The sequence below is a fragment of the Toxorhynchites rutilus genome, chromosome 3, assembly GCF_029784135.1.
Source record: "Toxorhynchites rutilus septentrionalis strain SRP chromosome 3, ASM2978413v1, whole genome shotgun sequence".
Taxonomy (NCBI): domain Eukaryota; kingdom Metazoa; phylum Arthropoda; class Insecta; order Diptera; family Culicidae; genus Toxorhynchites; species Toxorhynchites rutilus.
Window position 1 is genome coordinate 3,854,038 of NC_073746.1, and position 24,062 is coordinate 3,878,099.

Below are 24,062 nucleotides of genomic sequence, written 5' to 3' on the forward strand. Positions count from 1 at the left end.
TACTTGACTCTACATAATGTGGGATTTCCAAAACTATGTTATTTTTTGGATTTGAGTAAACTAAGCATTGAAATCATGAGTTTTTGGGTGAAAATGCATCAACAACTCTGAGCAGTATTCAGATATTGACAAGCTCAACATCGCAAAATGTTGGTCATGATAAGCTCTAAAAGTCGTTCCAAGACAATTTTAATGAAGAGGTTAAAATATGAAAGCTAGAGCAAAAAAAAACCCGTTTTTTCATGGTGACCCTAATGCAGAAAGCGCTATAAACAACTTTATGGAAGATCTTTATTTTCTAGACAAAAACTGTCTTCGACAAAGTTGTTATATATGTTATTGGGCGCTCATTTTCATGTTATCAAAAATGGGATGACCAAAATTTTCGATGAAATAAAAAACATAACTTTCTTATCTTTATAAATAGAGGCAAATATAGTTCGACAACATTGTAGCCTCAATTATTGTAAGCAGCTTTCTAGAACAAAGTTTTGTTAGATCTCAAGTGAGCGCTCAACTTCCGTGCTGAACAAACGCGTTCTTGCTATCGTTCCTTGGAAGTCGAACACAAGCTAAATTTATATCAGTTCTATCGGGAATATTTCCATTACGCTTTCTGCTCATCGCTGAGCCGTTCCGTGTCGCTGCGCGTCCAAACGACTTCGCGATGGGCCGCCGAGAAAATACCTTCCGAATAGATTTTTCGAATGTGCCGAAGAAGCCGGATAATTTAAAAATCCACCAATTCTGTGCGACTATTCTGGGGTTGAAACAAAGTGATGTACTACGTATCCAGAACAGCAGAACTCTCGGTGTTACTTTTGTGAAAGTCACCGACCTATCGTTGGCGCAAAAAATCTGCGAAGAGCACGACAACAAACACGAGTTAACCGTCGACGGTAAAAATTATCCGTTAAGGATCACGCTAGAGGAGGGAGCAGTGGAAGTGAGGCTCTTCGATTTGTCCGAGGATGTATCGGATAAAAAAATCGCCGAACTACTCTCAAAATACGGTGATGTCATCTCAATTCGGGAGCAACTAAACGGAGCCGACGTTGTCTTTTCCGGTACACCGACCGGTATCAAAATAGTAAAAATGATCGTTAAACAAAACATCGAGTCGTGGGTCACCATCGACGGAGAGATGACACAGGTGTCTTATTTTGGACAACGACAAACTTGTCGACACTGCCGCGAGTACATACATATCGGGGCTACTTGCGTGCAAAACAAAAAATTACTCGTGCAAAAGTCATATGCCGATGCTGCAAAGCAGATGGGTACCTCACTGATGCCGCCGAAAACAACGAACCAAACCAACAAAGACCCTGTGAAACTCGTTCCTAGAACAGAACAAAAAAAGACAAGCGCTTCCAAGTCCGCAACCATGCCATCACCAAAAAATACTACTCAGCACCAGCAGTTACCACCACCGGAGTCCACCGAACAAAACTTCCCTACGTTGCCCTCTACCTCGGGTTTGACTCAACCATCGGGCAGTGGGTCGTTGACCGTCACAACAGGTCAATTACCCCCTGCTAACAGTGGAGTGACACGCAAAACTGTTAGCAGCAAGTCCGATGGGAACGATACTGACTCATCTGTTGGTTCTTCTCGCTTCTTCGAGAAATCTCCGCGATCGCCCACCAGGCAAGAAGCTTCGCAGTGATGATGAGGACAACATGCGCGAAGGAGATAATATACTATCCTAATGGTTGAATTCTCCAGCTACAATATTGCCTCGATAAATATAAACACGATAACGAACCCAACGAAGATTGACGCACTCCGTACGTTTCTCCGAACACAGGAGCTAGACATCGTGTTCCTACAGGAGGTAGTAAATGAGCGGTTATCTCTTCCCAATTTTAACGTCGTCTGCAACGTAGATCACGCAAGACGGGGAACGGCGATAGCGCTGAAAGAACATATCCAATTCTCTCACGTCGAAAAGAGCCTGGATGGCCGTCTAATCGCATTACGAATCCAGAATACTACTCTCTGCAACGTCTACGCACCTTCAGGTACAGCTTTACGTGCCGAGAGAGAGCGATTTTTGAATGGAACAATTGCATACTATCTTCGCTACAACACACGAAACGTAATTCTCGCTGGTGATTTCAATTGCGTGTTACATCCAAGCGACTCTACGAGTGCCAACTCGAGTCCGGCACTGCAAGCGACTGTACAGCAACTGCAGCTACACGACTTGTGGCTGAAGCTATATCCCACTACTCAAGCGCCCACGTATATCACACACAATGCGGCATCCAGGCTCGATCGTATATATTGTTACGGAATTTACGGATACTCTCTGTGCGAACTAATTTATAATGAGAAGATGTATTCGTAGGGGAAGAAAAGGTAGACGTTAATAAAAGTTAGTCGATTATGGAATAGCAAACGAAGCTACACGTGTTTTACTCCGTCGTAAAAAGATTCATGAAACGTGGTATAATCCCAACTTCAGTGGACACACAGGTTATTCGCATCTGTGATTGGAGAAACGAAAAACCAATAAATTTTGTAACATTGGTGTCAGAAGTGGGGTATAAGCATCCTCACAATACAGAAATTGGTTATGTCATTGCCTACCACCAATGCACCTTCCGTAAATAATCTACATGTTCAGCATGCCGGTGCCGAAGGTGACATCCTCAAAGCTATTGAAGTAATGTTCACCGAGAAGCAGAAGAAGGATGACGAGGACAGAAGGAATCTTATACAGAAGTTCGAGGAACTTAATGCGTCGGTTTCATCATCAGTTAATGATTTGCGAAAAGAAGTGAACGAGCAGTCGCAGGAGTGTGGAGTGGAATTGGATCACCTGCGAAATCAAATGAATGCATTGTCAGCATTAAAAGATTTCAGTGTAGCGTTAAACGCTATGCAAATCACTGGGAATCCGATAGGCCAAAGCTCTCCTCAGCCCACTCGACGTGAAAGCGTCCCCCATTTTGGTGCAAATACTTCTGCAATGCCGGGCTTCAGTGGCAACGGTGATCAAACAGCCGAGCATAGAGAAATCACGTATGCAGCTGCAACTAACGTACGAACCGAAATACCATCACATGTAAAAATTACTCCGGACATATACGATGGAAGTAAAAATTGGTCAGATTACGTTCTATCGTTCGAGATGGGAGCCGATATCAATGGATGGTCTATGGAGCTTCGAGCAAAATATTTAGCCGCGATGCTGAGAGGCCCTGCACTCGAGGTCCTCCGAAATATCGCGCCAGAGATTCGTAACGATTATTCTGTTCTCAAAAATTCTCTAAACCAACGCTTCGGAGATGAGTTCCGAAGAGCACTGCATCAAGCACAGCTGCGGTCAAGGCAACAGCAACGATGTGAAGACATCACGACCTATTCCGATGCTGTCAAAAGACTCGTATCTTCGGCTTACCATAATTGTCCTAATGATGTTCGCGATTTAATTGCTCTCAATCATTTTATCGACGGTCTAATCGATCCTCTTGTCCAAGACCGAGTTCGGCTAGCCAACGTTAAAAAACTCGACGAAGCGGTTCAAATGGCTCTGCAAATAGAATATAGCCGAAATGCGACCAGATCGGCCCAAAAAGCTGTTAGATTAGTAGCATCAGCTACAACCGAAAGCGAACAATCGTTCAGTGATGCATCGTCTGAAGAGAATGCGATCGCGTTCGAAGCAAGAGCTGTAGGTACACAAACCAGACCATTTCGTAAAAGGTACCAATACAAAACTAAAAACCGATCGGGAAACGATCGTTCGCCGGCTTAGTGGGGCATAGGTCGGCAAAAACTCAAGCTCCATCCAGCATCTATTACGTTCACACTTTAACGCGACATCATGGCAGTTATCTCGCTTCAATTAGTATAGAAGGTAAACCGTGCGAAGCAATTGTTGATAGTGGAGCAGCAAAAACTCTCATCAGCCGAAATTTCTATGATAAACTGGGACAATTGATCACAAGTGTTAACAAAAAGTTCATACGGACCGTATCTGGACAATTAATACCAGTTTTGGCAGAAATCACAGTAACTTTCGCGATCGGACAGCTTAATGTTGACCACACAGCTTGGGTCGTTGACCTTCCAGAAGACTGTATCCTAGGGAGTGATTTTTTGGCCAAAAATGCTTGTAAAATGGATTTCGTGCGAGGAACGTTACAATTCTTGGAGACTGGGTCAATTCCGCTGACGCGATACAGCATAGAGGAAAGATCATTCCCAGCTGTGCTCCTAAGTGACGTAAAAATCCCAGCCAACAGCGAATTCATTGCTCCTGCTAACTGTGTTGTGAATCAGAGTCAACAAACGCTCATGGTTGAAGGAAACATAGATAACTCAGAACTCGTCATCGCGAGGACGATTTCCGACGCAGCACAAGAAATCGTTCCTATTCGGATGCTAAACACTTCAACGTCTCCTGTCATTTTAAAAGCCGGAACAATCGTCGGCGAGTGCCACCCGGTTTCAGTAATTCAACCCTCTGGGAATCAAGGTATCCGTAAGAGTGTTTGCGTCGGGCGAATCCCCAAGCACCTTACTGCGCTTTTCACTGCGTCCAGCAGTAAACTTGATGCAAATCAACAATTAAAACTAGCAAATCTTTTAGAAGGATACCAGGATGTCTTTAGCCAAGACCCAAATGACATGGGAAAAACAACTGTAGTGAAGCATAAAATAAATACCGGTGACCACAAGCCAATTAAAATACCTCCAAGAAGAATACCTTTATCCAAACGAGAAGAAATGGACAGTCTGTTGGTGGAGATGGAATCGCGTGGAATTATCAAGCCCTCCCAAAGCCCTTGGTGCTCACCAGTCGTTTTGGTGAAGAAGAAAGACGGATCAACCAGGTTTTGTGTCGATTATCGTAAGTTGAACGATCTGACTATAAAAGATTCTTACCCTCTTCCCAGGATTGATCTGACCCTCGACGCCTTGAATGGGTCACGATGGTTTTCGACACTAGACATGCAGAGTGGCTTTTGGCAGGTTCCGTTAGATGAGGCAGACCAACATAAAACTGCTTTTTCCACTGGCAAGGATCTATGGAAATTTACCGTCATGCCCTTCGGTTTATGTAATAGTCCGGCCACTTTTGAACGTCTTATGGATCTGGTGCTAAAAGGACTCCCTTGGACGATTTGCTTGGTGTAAGCCACTACATCAATTAACTGAACCCAAAATGAAATACGCCTGGAGCCCAAGCTGCGAAGAAGCCTTCGTGAAATTGAAGCAACTACTAACAACAGCTCCGGTCTTAGCATTCCCCGACGGACAATAATCTTTTATCCTCGATACCGACGCAAGTTATTACGGAATAGGAGCAGTTTTGTCCCAGATGCAAGATGGGAAAGAGAAAGTAATCGCCTACTACAGCAAATGTTTGTCAAAAGCGGAACGTAATTACTGCGTGACCAGAAAAGAACTTCTTGCTGTTGTGAAATCGGTAAATCATTTTCATCATTACTTGTATGGACGGCAATTTCTACTCAGGACCGACCACGCTGCCTTACAATGGCTCCGCAATTTCAAATGTTTGGAAGGGCAGTTGGCGCGCTGGGTGGAACGCCTATCAGAGTACGATTTTCGATGTGAGCATAGACCTGGACTGAAGCAACGCAACGCTGATGCACTCTCAAGGAGACCCTGTTACGATACCAGCTGCCAGCATTGTGATAAATTAGAATCGAAAAATCAAAACGAGCTGGAGGATTGTCGAGTGATTTACAATAGAGGACGGGACTTATCAGCAGTTCAATTAACCGATGTCGATTTAAAATTAGTTGTCGGATGGGTGAAGGCAGAACACCGACCGAAAGCGGACGATATTGCTGGACTTTCTAGTCTTATTGAAAAAACTTCGACGACCTGGGATTCGTAAATGGAGTCTTGATCCGCAGATTTCATAAATCAAATGGAACATTCTTTCAGACAGTTTTACCAAAAACTTTGGTACCTGAAATTCTAACAAACATACACAACGGTTTGACTGGTGGCCATTACGGTGTCAATAAGACTACATCGAAGGTTAAAGAAAGATTCTATTGGCCTGGAATGTCTCGTGACATAAAATTATGGTGCATGCAGTGTACAATTTGTGCGGCTAGGAAAGGTCCTCCAAAACGATTGCGAGGAAACTTAGAACCATCACTTGTCGGGGAACCGTTTGAAAGACTCGGTATAGACATTCTAGGTCCATTGCCTGCCTCTTCTATCGGAAACAGATACATTCTGGTAATCTGCGATTATTTCACCAAATGGCCAGAAGCTGTAGCTCTCCCGACTCAAACTGCCGAAAACGTTGCTGAAGCTCTGGTAGCAACTGTTGTTTCGAGATTTGGCGTGCCTCGTAGCATACATTCGGATCAAGGAAGAAATTTTGAATCAGATGTCTTCAGAGGTATGTTAAAGCTTTTAGGTGTTGATAAGACTCGTACTACAGCTTTACATCCACAATCTGACGGTTTAGTAGAAAGGATGAACAGAACGCTTCTGGACTATCTCGCGAAATTTGTCGATAAGGATCAACACAACTGGGATAAGCTTCTACCCTTTGCGCTAATGAGTTATAGAGCAGCTGAACACAACTCCACCAAATTTTCTCCTGCTCTGTTAAACTTAGGAAGAGAAATCAGACTACCCATAGATCTCTGGCGACCCCCACCTCCAGACAGCGGTGTCTCATCTTTACCGGCATTCCTGCAAACAAAACTGGAGCAAATGCATAAAACAGCTGATATCGTCAGAACAAATTTGAAGATAACCGAAGACAGCATGAAGGAATGGTATAATCATAGTTCAAATCAAATCGACTTGTATGTTGGGCAGCTTGTTTGGTTGTACAATCCAAAGCGCAGTTTGGGTAGATCTCCAAAGCTCCAATCAAACTGGGAAGGTCCGTATCAAATCGAAAGGAAGTTGAACGAGCTGATTTACAAGATTCGACGGGGTAGAAGTGATAAAAAAATTGTTTACATTTATCGTCTTGCACCCTATTCTTCAACAAGACAACTTGTCGGGACGAACAAGTCCTGAGAGGAGAGCTGTGTTACGGAATTTACGGATACTCTCTGTGCGAACTAATTTATAATGAGAAGATGTATTCGTAGGGGAAGAAAAGGTAGACGTTAATAAAAGTTAGTCGATTATGGAATAGCAAACGAAGCTACACGTGTTTTACTCCGTCGTAAAAAAGATTCATGAAACGTGGTATAATCCCAACTTCAGTATTCCGTTTTGTCTGTGGACACACAGGTTATTCGCATCTGTGATTGGAGAAACGAAAAACCAATAAATTTTGTAACAATATGTAAGCGCAGGGCTACGCGAGCAGCTTCGTAGCGCTTCAACACACGTGTGTTCTTTCACAGACCACAAGGCGTTAACAGCTCGTATTCGCCTTCCCCATCTTGGCCGCGAACAAGGACGCGGTTTCTGGTGTCTCCGTCCGCATCTTTTGACTCTCGAGAATATAGAAGAATTCCAAATTCGATGGCAATTTTGGACCCGACAGCGGAGGAATTTTCCCAGCTGGATGGCATGGTGGAGGTCGTTCGCGAAACCGAAAATTAGATCTTTTTTCCGATGGAAGTCAAGAGAAATATTCAACATCTTCAACGCTGAACATCAACGGCTTTACGCACAATTGCGAGTCGCATATGATGACTACTACAGAAATCCCGACATGCTGGTCACAATCAATCGCGTTAAAGCTCAAATGCTTTCTCTGCAACGGAAGTTTGCGCAAAATTTCATACGCATCAACGAGACACTCGTAGCGGGGGAAAACTTATCAACGTTTCAACTTGCTGACAGATGGCGAAAAAGAACAGAAATAACAGAACTTCAGAACGAGCGAGGAGAACAAATAGTGGGTTCTAGTGAAGTCGAACAGCACATGTTTCAGTACTTCGTGGATCTGTATGCGGCGGAAGAGGAAAGGCCGATATCAGAAGAAAACTTTGAATGCGAGAGAGCTATACCCGAGAACGACGAATGAAACACAACACTGATGGAAGAAATCACCGTCAGTGAGATCAAACATGCCATCCGAACCTCGCAAAAGAGGAAATCACCCGGATCCGATGGGTTACCGGTAGAATTTTACCAGCGAATGTTTGACGTAATATATAGAGAACTCTACTTCATAATCACTGAAGCGAGAAGAAACGAGCTCCCCTCAGCGTTCACCGATGGCATAATCGTGCTGGTGAAAAAGAAAGGCGGTGAAACTACAGCGCGGTCATACCGTCCTATAACCCTGCTCAATGTTGACTACAAAATTCTGAGTAGAGTGATGAAAGCTCGCTTAGAACTTTTACTCCGGACTCACCGTGTGCTGAGCGCTGTGCAGAAATGCGCAAATGCCCATCGGTCAATTTTTCAAGCCTCTCTTTCGCTGAAGGATCGAGTGGCCCGAATGATAACGAACAAACAGAAAGGAAAGTTGATATCTTTCGATTTGGAACACGCTTTTGATCGGGTTTCTCATGAGTTCCTACACCGGAGTTTACTCTCTCTGGGAATTAATCCGAGCTTCGTTAGCTGGATCTCCAGGGTGGAAGATGCCTCTTCGTCGCGGCTGCTCATAAATGGGCGCCTGTCACAACTAGAGATGTGCCATCCGCTCATGAGCTGTTCCGAAGAATCGACTCTTTGAAGTGAGTTGACGCGGAACAGCTCGCAAAAAAAATCAAACAGCTCTTCAGCTCACTTTGATGATGATGAAGGAGAGAAAAGAGCTGTAGAATTGAAGAGAGTGTGTGAGCTGTAAGATTCAAATGAACTGACCGTCTCTCGCTCTTCGTGTTAAGACATCAGTTTAGTTTCATTTGTCCCTCGTCTTTTCAACTGTTATATTCGCGTTGACGGCATTGAGCTTTGTTTACCAGTTTAGGGGGCGCCAAAAATAATAATTGGCTCTCAGGCAGAATGAACACGTTTTTAAAATTCAAATTATTAATGAAAATTAACTTCTGTGTATCAAATGAGTATTCTATTTCAATGAAAAACACTTTGTTTGCAGGCGGTGCAAAAATCTCATAAGATTTTTTTTTTTGAAGAAAACTTTCTATTGTAATGTAAAGCCTCAGTAAAAATGTCGGAAATGTTGTACTCGCCGAGTCTGTTGTAAATAATAGTCTGGAATACGTGTTTCAAGTAATTAATAATATGGTGTGAAAAATTTCATTTGAATTTTAACATTTTCAAACTGGCTTCGTGGCTATCGAGTTTGGGACCCAAATTGAAAGTCGGCACTGACAACTGAGCTGAAGAGCTGTTCATAAAGAACAGCTCATTTAGATGAGCTGATATGATCAGAGCTGTTCATCATGATGAGCTGATTTGCACACCTCTAGTCACAACCGATCCGAATAGAGCGTTCTGTACGTCAAGGTGATCTGTTGTCCATGCTTCTTTTCGTGATATATCTGCATCCACTACTTACACATTTGGAGCGTATATGTGGTGATGATTTATGCGTTGCGTACGCCGATGACATTACGGCGATCGCAACTTCAACGTCAACAATGGAACGTATTTTTAAAGTATTTGGCGATTTCGAGATAGTAGCTGGAGCAAAACTCAATCGTCAAAAAACAGTGGCAATAGATGTCGGTTTCATCAATGGAGATCCGCTGACGATACCAGGGCTGCAGACAACAGAGAAGGTTAAGGTGTTGGGCATTATTTTTGTCAATTCAGTGCGACTGATGGCAAAATTGAACTGGGACAGTTTGATATCCAGAATTGCGCAAATAATGTGGATGCATAACATGCGATCCCTAAATTTACAACAGAAGGTTATACTGCTGAACACGTTTATCACAGCAAAGGCGTGATACGTCGCATCGATATTACCACCACAGTGCATTCATACTGCGAAACTGACTGCGATGATGGGAACTTTCCTATTTCGTGGTTTGCCAGCACGTGTCCCAATGCAACAATTGGCGCGTAGCAAAGAACAAGGCGGACTTAAGCTACACTTACCGGTAATCAAAAGCAAGGCACTTCTGGTCAATCGCCACTTGAAAGAAATCAATTCAATGCCGTTTTATCAATCCGTATTGAGCCAAAACATTCCCTATTCCGCTGAATGTCCCTGTTTGAAAATCATGTGTCAACAGATCATCTTGCTGCCGCAGCATATGCAGCAAAATCCCACCTGCGACCAAATACACAGATTATATCTGGAACAGCTGGAACCGCCTAGAGTGGAACGAAAATACCCGAGCCAAAACTGGAAGCAAATCTGGCTAAACATTTCCACGAAAAAAATGTCATCGAGCCAGCGTAGTGACCTTTATCTGTTGGTGAATGAAAAGACAGAACATCGTAGATTGTTCAACATCATCGGGCGAGCAAGCGATCAGAATTGTGAACGCTGCATCGCGACTACGGAGACGCTGAAGCATAAGTTCAGCGAGTGCCCCAGAGTGACTGCAGCATGGCGGTACATGCAACAGCGATTTACGACGACACTGGGTGGGTGGCGAAGACTCACATTTGACGATCTTTTACGACCGGTACTCAACAACATCGCACCAGCAAGTAAAATTGAAATTCTGAGGTTATTCATAATCTATACAAACTATATCAAAAATCATAACAATGCAATAGATATCAGTGAACTTGAATTCTTTTTAAATTATAATGAATTTGTGATGTAAATACTAGAAATAAATAAACAATACTTGACAAAAAAAAAAATCTCTTGAAATATCTGATAAAGCGCTTTTTATTCTAAGGTTCATCAGGGTGACCATGAACGAACGGATTTTTTGCTCTAACTTTCATATTTCAAATCCTACATCAAAATTGTCTTGGTACGACTTTTAGATCTTATCAAGACAAATATTTTGCGATGCAGAAATTGTCAATATCTTAATCCTACTTAAAGTTATTGATGCTTTTTCACCCAAAAACTCATGGTTTCAATTTTAGTTTATTGGAATACAAACAATAACATAGTTTTTGAAATCCCACATTATGTAGAGTCAAGTATGCTCTTTCAAATGTCGTCAACGAACTTTTTTTATGTTTGCCCAAATAATATTGACAAACGAATGAAGAGAACGTATTTTTTGGGAAGAAATATCAATAATTCTCAGCAGAGTTGCGATATTGACAAGCTCTGCATCGCAAAATGTTTGTTTTAGTAAGCTCTAAAAGTCTTTTGAATACAGTTTGCATGTAAAATTTGCAATATAAAAGCTAGAGCAAAAAAAACGTTTTTCATGGTGACCCTAACACAACTTAGAAAAAAGCGCTATATCGGTTATTTCAAGAGATAGGAAAAAAACTTTGTTCTACAAATTTGCTTAAAATAACTTAGGCTAAAACATTTCTAACCAAATCTTCCTCTATCTATAAAGAAAGTAAGATTTCTTATTTCATCGAAAATTTTGGTAACCCTATTTTTGACAACATAAAAATGAGCGCTTCATCATATGTAACAACTTTGTCGAACTTTGTCGACAGTTTTTATCTAGAGAATAACTGTCGAGCTCCAGATGCTAATTTCCACTTAAATGCACTTCCTGGACCTTTGCGCAATCGGCTACACGAGAAGGTAAATATTCAAAAGATTGGAAGATGTACATCAGTCGAAGATGCGCAAAACAAATACAAAATCTCGAAAGATAGGGAAGAATCTCACTTCTGCATCGTATCGTTCACAGTAATGGAAAGTAGATTTATTTTGAGAATCCTCAACGTTGCAGATTCAGTTGCTCCGACCACATAAACTGTAATACAGAATCACATTGGAACCAAAAAAATGTGGTCCATCATAAGCTGATGAAACGAATGACGTTTAACACGATACACACAACAATCTTTCGACCGTCTGCTGCACAGAAAAAAAAACAACAAATACCATAAAGTGGCAATACAGGATCATTTTTATTGATCACATCATACGAGAAAATTCGATCTCATATTTATAAAAAAAAACGCGTTAGAAGAACTCAAGGATAGTGAAGATAAGCGATGTTCAGTGTTTACAGAAAATAAAAAGATGCGAACTCGAAACGCCAATCACAAAAGTGCAGACTTGAGTCTTTCCGATTACCGCTTGTTGGCGTTGATGATACTTTATGGACTGCACTTCGAAGATGTGAAAAAATGGTTCGCTGTAAAAAGGACACGGCATATTTTTTTATTTGATTCAAGATAGTTTATCACAATGTGACATTCGTGTCATACAATACGGCTTATGAATCCACAAAATGCCTGACAATATTATATCTACACCCAAAGTTATTTTTTAGCACAAGTTATGGCATCCCGATTTATTACATTAAATGAGCTGAAAAATAACAGAAAATCTTGTACGCCCCAATACATGTATTTCATGTGTATAATATATATGCTAGAGCTAATATGAGCGAGCGAAACAGGAGACACATTTAAATGAAAGCATATGAAAGCTTTTCTTATAGTTTGCCAAATACACGGCCCAGACAGAGAAAGATATATACTCGTTCATGTTCTTCTTTATCCTCTTACAAAACACTTCATTTTATGATGAGGTGTAATATTATCACGCTTCAATATAACAGCGCTGGCAGCTATATGGATAGCGTGGTCGTGTGGAATATCTTTGCCTTCCAGCCGGCTTTGGTTCGATCCCCATTGACGTCGTATGGACTTTTTTCTTTGGCGCAATCCCAAATGAAATGGGAAAAGGAAACAGAAGGAGATGTCTGCTCGCATACATACAAACCATTTTTGAGCTTTTAAAACAGCTCATTATTTGCGCATTTGACTCTCCAGCACACGAAATGGCATCATTTCTGCCAAAGATGAAATGTTTTCTGCCAACGCTAGTTTGGGTGTAGCAATGTAGCATACTTTTAATGAACGATTTTGCAATTCTTTCGAATGTAATGTGTTTTTTGAATACAAATCTAAATTTAATTCTTGTTCAGCGGGAATGTTTGTCAATAATGTGAATATAGAATACAATGCATCGTCGGTCTGTACTAAAATTTTCATCCATAAGATGTAGCTACTCTCTGCAAGTGGTTTCCTCGGGTTAGGAACTGAATAAGGTCGGCAGTTGAAAACAAAAGTAATAAAATTTTATGACGAAAAAGATTATCATTGTTAATGCATTCTAATTGTACTTCCTCGCTCACGTTAAACAACGATTGGCATTGGAGCATTTTCAACCAACCGACGCTTTTGTTCGTTATTCAAAATGCACAGAAAAGCGCAATAATTACACAGTGTCAGTGGTGGCTGTCCTTAATAATTTCTACCACCCACTTCACTTCCAGGAAATTTCCATTGTCAAGTGCTGACACGATGTTCGAAACCTATTTGTCATCACCGTAGCCGATGCTGCTGCCACCCCCACCACCAACGCCACCCCCATTTGTGCGTTACGTAAGCGCATCCAACTTATGCAATAAGATGGTTTCCATCTCGTTAGCAATCGTTGCAAGAAACGGAACGCACCAACAGCAGCAGCAGCAGCACACATCACAGAAAGGAATTATCATTAATATAATCCTCTCTTTCTGATAGCGGATCCCGCCAGTATATACATCATTGCATTCTTGAACGAAGGGTTTTTGCCGGAACGAGGCAGAGGCACGGCAGACGGAAGACATAGAGACATATCCTGTTTTGAAAACATTATCGTTATTATAACAATAAACAAGAATCAATTTTGCTCGTTGAAAGTTGTGGGTGGCTGGGAGCAGTGCTTAACGGGAACCTTCTGCTTTTGTTCGGGGAACCAAGCCGAATGGTGGGCGAGAGTGGTAGTATACAGACCCGAAGCAGCAGCAGCAGCTTCGGGAGTGCATTTTCACCGCTACCTAAAGGATGCTAAGGACGTATCGTTTGTTATTCTTGAGAACGACGTTGAATGCTTTTCACCCCAGTCTCACCTATTCAGGCGGAACTCAAATGTGGTGTAGCAAAACGGCGCTTGGGTTGTACTCGAGGGAAGAACGGTGGATACGGTACTTGGGAAATTACAGATGTAGTTCGGATTGTCATTCCCATTGGATTCCCGACGATTGTGTTATCATTTTGATGGATATTTGCTGGTTATAACGAGCAGGAAAAGCCTTTGTGCTGCAAGCGGGTGCTGCGAATTCGATAATACATGCAAGAATCACTATGATCAAACAAATAAATAGGAGTTTGGAACATGATTTTAATCTATGCTTATTATAGACACATACCCGTTCGGTTATATGCGTTCAATCAAATTTGGTTACGAATAATCGCAATAAATAAAACGCGATGCCTCCGGGCGCTCAACTTGTATTATGGCAATCATTATCGTTAGACTGACCAATGTTTACAACCAGTTAGTGCCCGTGTTTGCGTTGGTTTTGTACCGCACTTGTAAAATTCAATCGTTGTTAAAATGAGTTTTTTGTTGCGCTTCGGAAAATCGCCTCCGCAGTCGACAGGATTTAATTGAATTTGTTTGTAATTAGCGGAACGCATCCGCGTTCGGCGCTCCAATCGACTTTACGACAGATTAATGAGGTGACATTCAAAATAACCGCACAGTTTAAAGCAATACTATCCTCCGCACACGGGCAGCAGTGAAATTTAGTGATATTGTGTGTGGGTGCTTTTATGTTCTAATTACTGTGTGAAGCGTATACCATAATATAGGTCAATGTGCGGCTCTTTATTTATTGCACACGGTTCGCCAATGGGAATTATCTGGGTAATAATGATTCCGACAAATAATTAGCCGTCGTGTTACTTTTGATTGTGCTGATTAAAATTATTTCATCGGAAGAAATTTAATCGATTGCAGGGCTGCTTCTCTATAACAGCATGTAGCGTATAGATTGTAAGCCGGAAAATGGTCGGTTTCACATCAAACCAAATCACAACCCGCGATGCGAAGGTTCACTAAATCGGAGGCCACTTCGGTACACTTAACGGTGCGTGCATATCCGGAAAGACACTCAAGCACGAGTCCGTTCCGTGTGATAAATCAAAACTGTAAGGTCCATCTTGTAAGCTTGCGTCCATTTGGGCTCGGCACACTCCACCTAGCCGGAAGTGTGATAAATAACCTCAGCACATCCTGGCTGCGGTGGCCATAAGTGCTTCCTTGCGGAGCAGCCGATTGGAAACGAAACCCAAAGGCACAGGCAGCGAGGATGGATGAGGATGAGGCCGATATTGATGCAAATTGTGCTTTCCGACATCCAAATCATTATGTTTACATCTTGTTATTTAGCGCAGGGCGTGCAGCGTGTGAGTCGGAAGTACGGAACGGCTTTGGAAGTGTGATCACGAAGCTCGACAGATCAGTCCGTTTTGATAGTTCTTGGTAATTTCCTTCTCGTCCTAGGAAATGGTCAGCTTTGTGTAGAGAGAGAGCATTGATAAAACGAGCCCTCACAGAGAGCAATAGTACAAATTTACATAGGATTTTTCTGCATAAGCGAGTCATACAAATCAGTAATTCTATAAATTACTTTTTTATTTTATCCGAAGGGTAATATTGTTTCAAGTTTGTATATATCGATGTGAAAATATAGAGCGGTATTTTATGTTTCGTTTTACAAATTAATATGAGGTTGAGTGCTACATTAAATATATTTTTATTAGCATATTGTGGAGCAAATCCACGCCAAATCAGTCGAAAAACGGTAGAGTTATTTTTAGAAAAACGGCAGATTTTGATGCGACCCTCTTCGATTTTTTTTTTAAAACTTTTTCCTTCTAGTGGTAACTACCCAAAATCAAAAATTTCATTATCATATGACCAATTTTAATTACGACTGCTTTTTTATAGGGCGTATGCATTATTCTTCATTATTCATTATTCTTTTTTTTTATCGTAACTCAAATTCCAGGCTTCCGATTAAAATATGATGTACAGCAAAGTTGTTGGAGAATTATTGAACTATTTATGAGAAAATAACATTTCAAATACACCGTTAAAAATCTTGCTCACAAAATGAATTGAATGTTAAAAACTTTTAAATTTACGTATTCTACAACAACTTTACCGTACACCATATTTTAATCGGGAGTCTGGATTTCGAATCACGATTAAGAAAAAATAATAATGATTCTGCATAAGTTCTTATTAAAAATCAGACGTAACTAAAATTGGTCATATGATAATGAAAATTGTCATTTTGGATAGTAACCAACATATGTACATAATTTCAAAACAATCTGAGATGGTCGGGTCAGCAACGATTTGACGTGGAATTGCTCATTTTCAATTTAACAAAGATTGATGTGCCATTTCGGGCTTACGAATATAATATCCTTGAAATTATGAAATTTCAATTCTTCGTGAAATTGTAACTGTTTGAGAACTGTATATAAAAAATGATTTCCATGCTATTCTTCATGACAAACTACATATAATATTTATCCATGTTGAAATACACTCGAAAAAAAGGAACAGAGTGCGGAGTCCAAAATTTTAGGTGAATTTGAAATGCTGCAACTGCGTGAAAAATCAACGTATGAAGATGGGATAGGGGAAGTGGGGGTATAGTGGTCACCCTAGGGAATATGCCCATTTGCAGCGCCCACATACCGATTTAAATCCCGTTTTCCGAAGAATATTATAGTTCAACTCATTGTTCTTCAAGATAGCAAACGGCTTTTATTATAAAAATTCAAAAATAGTACACTTTTCATCATTAGAAAAAAAAGATGAAAAATCGAACTTTTTTTTTTGTTTGGAGGCAAAGTGGTCACCCACACATATCAAGCTAAATGGGATAGATTTATACGTTTTTTTTCGTCCAAATTTGTTCAGATCATATTTGTTACAGTAGGTACATATATGAAATAAGCTTGTCCTATTCACCTAGAGTCTCAATTCAAATTTTCTCTTGCATACAAAAACGTAGTAAGAAACACATAACGTTCCGCGTAATGAGGCTTGGTTTAGTTGGAGTGGCATATTTATCCAGGGTTAAAGCCACAAAAGGATCTTCTTCAAGAGCAGAATGTGATGAGGTATATCAGCTTTAGTAAACAGAACATTGTAAGTTGTTATTCACCTATGACCACTTTGTCCCCAAACATGAAAATAATTTCTATGCTAATTAATCGCTGAGATTAAACAAAATATCTGTTCACCTCTCCAAGAATATGTGAACAGTCGTCCAAAGTGATGATTTGCCCAACATATCAGATTGAATCAACTAAATTTCATGAGAAATTCCCTAGATACCATGCGCACAGAACTATGGCCGAATGGCTATCGAGAGAGTAATTTCTGTTTTTATTTATATTTTGACATGCGAGAGCTCTACTGAAGTACAGGGCGGCTTAAAAGTCATGAAATTCTTCAAACATAAGGTGACTATCAATACGGCATCTATAATCAATAGTTATACTACCAAACAAGCAGGTGACCACTCTGCCCCACATGAACAATTTGCCCCCACTACCCCTACACCTCATTTCAAAGCTTCAACTTTATAGTTGTAGAATATTTCACGAGCATTTTTATCTGATTGTGTGTAGATGTAGTGGACAAAAATATCCGGCAAAAATATAAAAATGTTTTTTTTCTGTTTTTCCAAACTTTTTTTTATAAGTTTTTGGATGAGTTGTGTGTGCAGTGACGTAGAGTAGGGGGCGGAGGGGGCGGTGTAGAATATGATTACGCATACATTTGGGTAGTTAACTATGTGTCCCCGTAATGATTTTTTATATCACGGAAAAAAGTTTCGGATGTGCGGAGGATTGAATAAACTTGTCTTGATGATTTGAGTGTCGAACATCAAAAAGAGACTCCAAATTAGTATATTTGAACAGAATGCAAGACAATTGCAAGGGAAAACTAAATATCCATTCATCCATTTATTGACAATTGATTTAGATGCAACTTCAAGCAAATTACGTCAATGGTAGTTCTACGATAACCTTGCGATTATATCACAGATATAACCCACTCCTAGTTTTCTCGTTTTGGCGTTTTGGGAGCTGCAGATTTGAATAACGACATCCTTCAACAACTAGACCAACTCTTTGGGCTTATGAGGACAACATGATTTCGATAAGCATCTACAGTATGTGACGTTGTTAGAGCTGTTTAATTTGTTTACTCGTTTTTAGCAGCTTCAACTGATCGCTGAGAAATATTTCTGAGCCACACCAGATTGTCGCGACTCAATTGAGTGCTCATTATACTGCTGTGAAACCAATTTATGGGGTGACCACAGCCACTGGAGTATTGTGCAACTCAAATACTGGATCAAGTGCACGGTCCCTCCTACCAGAAGTATATGATTTAATACTTCTGTGTTATCTGTACTTCTGATGGTGGAGGCGATCTGGCGTAGTGATAACATCCATGCCTCTCACGCTAAAGGTCATAAATCCAATTCTCACTCCCGACATTCTTCCAAAAATGGAAGTAAAAAGTGTCGAACCAGCCAAATGAGTTGAAAATCACTATAATACAGATAGATAGATGTACTTCTGATGCGTTGTACCGCATGAAGTAGATCTAGCGCAGAATATTTGCAAACCAAATGGACCATATCTGAGTAACGTTGTGACCAGACTCCAATACACTGGCAATTCTTCTCGCTGTTGAAAGGAACAGTCTAGTCGGAATGGCCATTAAGAAGGTTTTATTAAATCCATTGATTCAAAATTTGCTATTGAAAGGAGAATTCCTAAGATACTTCTAGATAGCTAGATACGATTAAATGAGCAAACCAGGTGAAAGATCTTCCGGACCCGGGCCAACAATGAAGGAGGGCATGTTGGAGTGCATTGGTCATTTCCATCGGGAATTACAGAAATGGTCAAAATCGTCTAAAGAAAAGCCGAAATTTTTGAAGCATTTTCACCTCGACACACTTTATGAGTAATTGACAGCGAACTGAAAACGACGATTAACTGACACTACGTTAACTGACAACTACGAAGTTTTGAAAAGCGAGCTTTTGCTTTGTCAATCACTAGATTGTATTGGATGTGTTACAGTTCATCACGAAGTGGGAATTCTAAGAGACGCTTTCAAATCTTACTTGGAAGCAGAATTTGAATTTGAAGCTGTTTGAAGCTTGATTAAAATTTTGCGGTCAACGATAGGGCAGGTATGCTTAAAACGTTGTGCCCCGTTATTGTTGCGCATTCCATTGAGCCTCTATTGAGCGAAAGCACAATTAATGGGAAGCGCTAGTACAATATCGGTCTCAACTCCCAAAGATATTTATTTGAAAACGAGACGGTAGTCTGAAATTCGACTATAAAGTAGTCACATTTTTACATCCCAAAATAAACCATAATACCAACTCGTGAAAATTCTGTTATTTCTTGTTCGTCCTACCCAATAATAAATATGTTCCTTGTTTCGATAAATTTAATTTTTCATTCGAAAACGAAAACAAAGAATAAATAAAAAAAAGGTATTATTGGAGGGGTTACACTATAGGAACCAGCCCCGGGTGTTACCCGGTCACGCTACGCCACTGAGTGTGTATATATGAAATCAATATGAATGTAAGAATACAATAGGCTAACAATTTATCTGCAAACATTTGAACTTATAGCAATATTTGCAAAATTACAGAAGATTTTCCAAAGCAAGCTAGGAAAATGAATTCAATGTTCTTTTCGATTGCGGAACGTTACAAAACAAGCCAATTTAAATTGCTATATATTATAAAACATTATATTATTATATTTCTATACATATAAGCTATATATATTGAATCTACCTATTACCTGTAGTACACGGCATGCCTTTGGAAAAAGTCGGGGTGGTCCTAAACCGACCCTCAGTTTGATTATTTAACACGTTCACTCTGGCGCTTGCCATCAATGGCTCGCACGAGCCTGGCTCATCGAGCGGCGCTCACTACTGGGGGAACGTATTTGATTATGCTATCATAAACTTTTGATTAACTCTATGTATTTTTTTTTAAAGAGGTGAGGAACGCTCTACCATCCTTACCTGGGAAGGGTTAACCCAGACGTCGAGTGGGGATCGCACCCACAAAAACCAAGCCCTCTACTCGTTGCCTTATTCCCCCTGGGACCACATCTAGGCGACTACTTCAGGGGGCGGCTGTGCTCATGCACTTCTCGAGTTTTCAACGCTAACTAGCGTTGTCCTTCCCCTTTTCTCAATATTTTTTTTCTTTCTATTCGTTATTAATTCCACTGCGCTGATGTCCTCTTCGCAGGCATCCATTTACCCGTCGAGACGTGAACCGATTAGGAATTGCCCTCCAACTTGACGCGCAACCCGTCACAGCCACCCTCGCGGGGTTTCTCTTCCCAGCGGAGAGCCGATTAGGTGGTGCCCTCCAACACAACGCGCACCCCGTCACAGCTACTCTCGTGAGGTACCATCTCTTGCAACAGCCGTCGCCGCACCTTTCACCGTCGGACGTTGTCAGCACTTCGGTCAGCCCTCCACCTTCGCTGCAGCTCCGACATGATTTGTGTGATTGCACTGCTCACGGCATTCCAGATCATCTCGTCGCGACACATCTCCTCCACAATATTCCCGACATGAAGTGCAGGCAGCCCCTCGCGCCTTTCGGTGAACCTGGGACAGACAAAAACGACGTGCTCCGGTGTTTCCTCCATATCTCCACACTCCGGACAGAGGGGTGAAACTGCGTGCCCGAACCGGTGTAGATATTGCCTGAAACAGCCATGTCCAGACAGAAACTGCGTCAAGTAAAAGTTAACTTCACCGTGTTTCCTGTTCAACCAGGTCGAAAGTACCGGTATCAGCCTGTACGTCCATCTACCATTTTCTGCCGTATCCCATTCATGCTGCCATTTGTCCAACGACTCCGCTCTCATCAATTTCCGGATACCTCTACTTTCCCGTCGCTTGTAGCACTCGCTATCTTCCGCCAGAGTGATGCAGATGGGAATCATTCCGGCGATTACACACACAGCTTCTGTCGAAATGGTCCTATAAGCACTATCAGCTTCCTCCGATTTCGGTGGGTTTCCAGAGCCGCCAACCAGGCAGGGCCACCATACCTCAGTATCGACGAAGATACACTTGCCAAGAGACGCCTCTTGCTGCTGCTTAGGCCAAAGCTATTTGGCATGATCCTCGCCACCACGTTGATGGCCTTTGACGCCTTCCCACATGCATAGTCGACGTGCTGGTTGAAGTTCAGCCGGTCGTCGATCATGACTCCGAGGTACTTCACCGCCCGCTTCGAAACGATGGTATGTCCTCCGACCGATACCTCTGCCCGCAGCACTGCCTTACGATTGCTCACTAACAGCACCTCGGTTTTGTGATGTGCCATCTGGAGCTTTACGCTGTCCATCCAACTACCGATCATGTCTACAGCCTCAGTCGCCAACATTTCCACCTCCTGAAGCGTCTCGCCGATTACCGTTGTTACGATGTCGTCCGCGAAGCCCACGATCTCCACACCTCTGGGTAGCTTCAGCCTTAGAACACCGTCGTACATCGTGTTCCAAAGCGTGGGACCTAGGATGGAACCTTGTGGAACTCCCGCCGAGATATTCTTCACTATCTGTCCCCTGTCTGTGTTGTATACCAGGATCCGATTCTGGAAATAACTCCTCAGTATCCTGTACAGGTAGCCAGGGACCTTCAATCTGTGTAGCGCCTCGGCGATGGCCTCCCAGCTGGCACTATTGAGGGCGTTCTTCACGTCAATCAAAATCACCGCGCAGTAACGGTCGCCTCTTCGTTTTTGTTTAAGCGAGACCTGAGCGTTCTCGATAACTGTCCGAATAGCGTCCACTGTCGACTTTCCTTTCCGGAACCCGAACTGCATTTTCGACAATCCGTGGTCATCCTCCGTGCATTTCACCAGTCTGTTGAGAATAACCCTTTCCAAGAGCTTTCCCAAAGTATCCAACAAACAAATAGGCCTATACGACGCTGGATCTCCAGGTGGCTTTCCTGGTTTCGGGAGCAGCACCAACTTTTGTATCTTCCATTCCGCAGGGAAGAGACCGTCATCCAGGCATTTCTGCAGCACCACCCTGAACATGTCGGGGAAAGCAAGGATCGCCAATTTCAGGGCCACATTGGGGATTCCGTCGGGGCCGGCTGCTTTTTTCAACTTTAGACCTTTTGCCACCGCGATGAGTTCTTCGTTGGTGACTTGTGCGTTCTCTGCTTCGTCCTCACCGTACAGTGTGGGTGGCAACGTCGGTGGGTCGTGCTGCGGAAAGAGTCCATTCACAATGACCTCGAGTTTTTCCGGACATAATTCCATGGGAGTCGTTGAACTACGGAATTTCGCCATCACGATTCGATATGCTTCACCCCAAGGATTTGCGTCGACGTCTCGAACTCTATGTATGCATCCGTGTGCATGTGTGCGTAGCTGTGCAAGGGCGTTTATGTGTGCGTGTTGAAGATGACGTTGACGTTGACTGTGGCCTTTGACCGTTGCCGTTTGCGTGTGTATTTGCAGCTATTTCATGACAAACCGATATAGTGGTTCTCAGATTATCGTGAAAAGTGGTAGTAGTGGTAGTAGAATCATATTTTTCTATTTTTTTTTTATTGATGTGCCATTTCTATTTTAGGATGGTTCAAACAATCCATTTTTCTCCATTTTTCCCAAAATCACTTTTTTTTAAACTCTTGAACTTCTCGACCGTTTCCAATGATCAATATATCAAATTGAAGCCAATTTGCTAGTATTCTCTAAAAAAAAAATACAAAACTTGCGAAGAAATTGGATTTTGTTTTTGTAATTATTGATTGTTTTTGTTTTTCATAGTTTACATGGTCTCGGGACCTATCGGGACCTATCGGGACCTATCGGGACCTATCGGGACGCTATATTTTTTTATATTTTTTCTTGAAAGCTGAGGTTTTTTTTTACATATATCATATATAAAATTCAGAGAGGCTTTATTTTTTGTTCTTGAGTTATGATTTTTCGAAGTTAACAGATGGTACGTAAAATCATTTTCCCCCATTTTTCCAAAATTTACTTTTTTAAAAACTCATAACTTTTGAACATCTAGGCCGATTCAGATGATCAATATATCAATTTTAAGCCAATGAGTTTCTATTTTTTGAAAAAATACCACAAGTGCAGGAAAATTTGATTCTAGTCGTATAGATGTAGTCTAGTCGCATAGGAATATTCAACGAAAACTGAAAACATGTTAACTTTGCAAAATCATAACTTAAAAACGAAAAACAAAAACAAAAAGTCGTTATTCGGACCTACAATGGAAATGGCCACCCTAAAAAAAAATACGGGTCTAATAATTTGCGGTAAGGAACAAAACTACCACTTTTCACGAAAATCTGTGAACCACTATATCGGCTCGATATGGAATGGTTGTTTGTTTGTGCACTTTCTTTGTGACACGCGTCGCTCTAAGGCTAAGTTATACTCTAATATTACTGGGTTTTCCATTTCGGGCTTCCGAAAGTATATAGCCCTGCGCTGACAACCGTTTGACATAGTCGTTTTATCATCGCACAACGTGTTAATTTTGTTAAATTATACTATAAAAATGATGAAAAGCCGGCAAATGTTTTTCGAGCATTACGGACGGATTTTGGTCGTCATGGACGGCCTACAGAGCACACAATCACTAATGTAGTGCGTAAATTCGAACAAACTGGATCCGTAGCGGATATTGTAAAACCTGTGCATCATCATAATGTGCGTTCGGCCGAAAATATTGCTGCTGTTGCTGCCAATGTGGAGGATGACCCGAATGTTTCGATTTCACGGCGTGCTCAGCAATTGGGCTTGTAAAACACATCATTGTGGCGAATTTTGCATTTGGACTTGCACCTACATCCATATAAAGTCCAACAGGTACAAAATTTAGAGCGTGGTGACCGTGGAATGCGTCGGGCATACGTCGATTGGGTGAACGAACAACAGCAGCAAAATGCTGAATTTTCGCATCAAATTTTCTTCAGCGATGAGGCACAATTCGAGATCGGTGGCTATGTGAACACCCAAAATTTCCGTACATGGGGCTCAGAAAATCCACACGTGATTGTTGAGAAGCCATTGCATCCGCCAAAAGTCACTGTTTGGTGCGCATTATGGTCTGGTGGAGTCATCGGGCCGTATTTATTTGAAAAT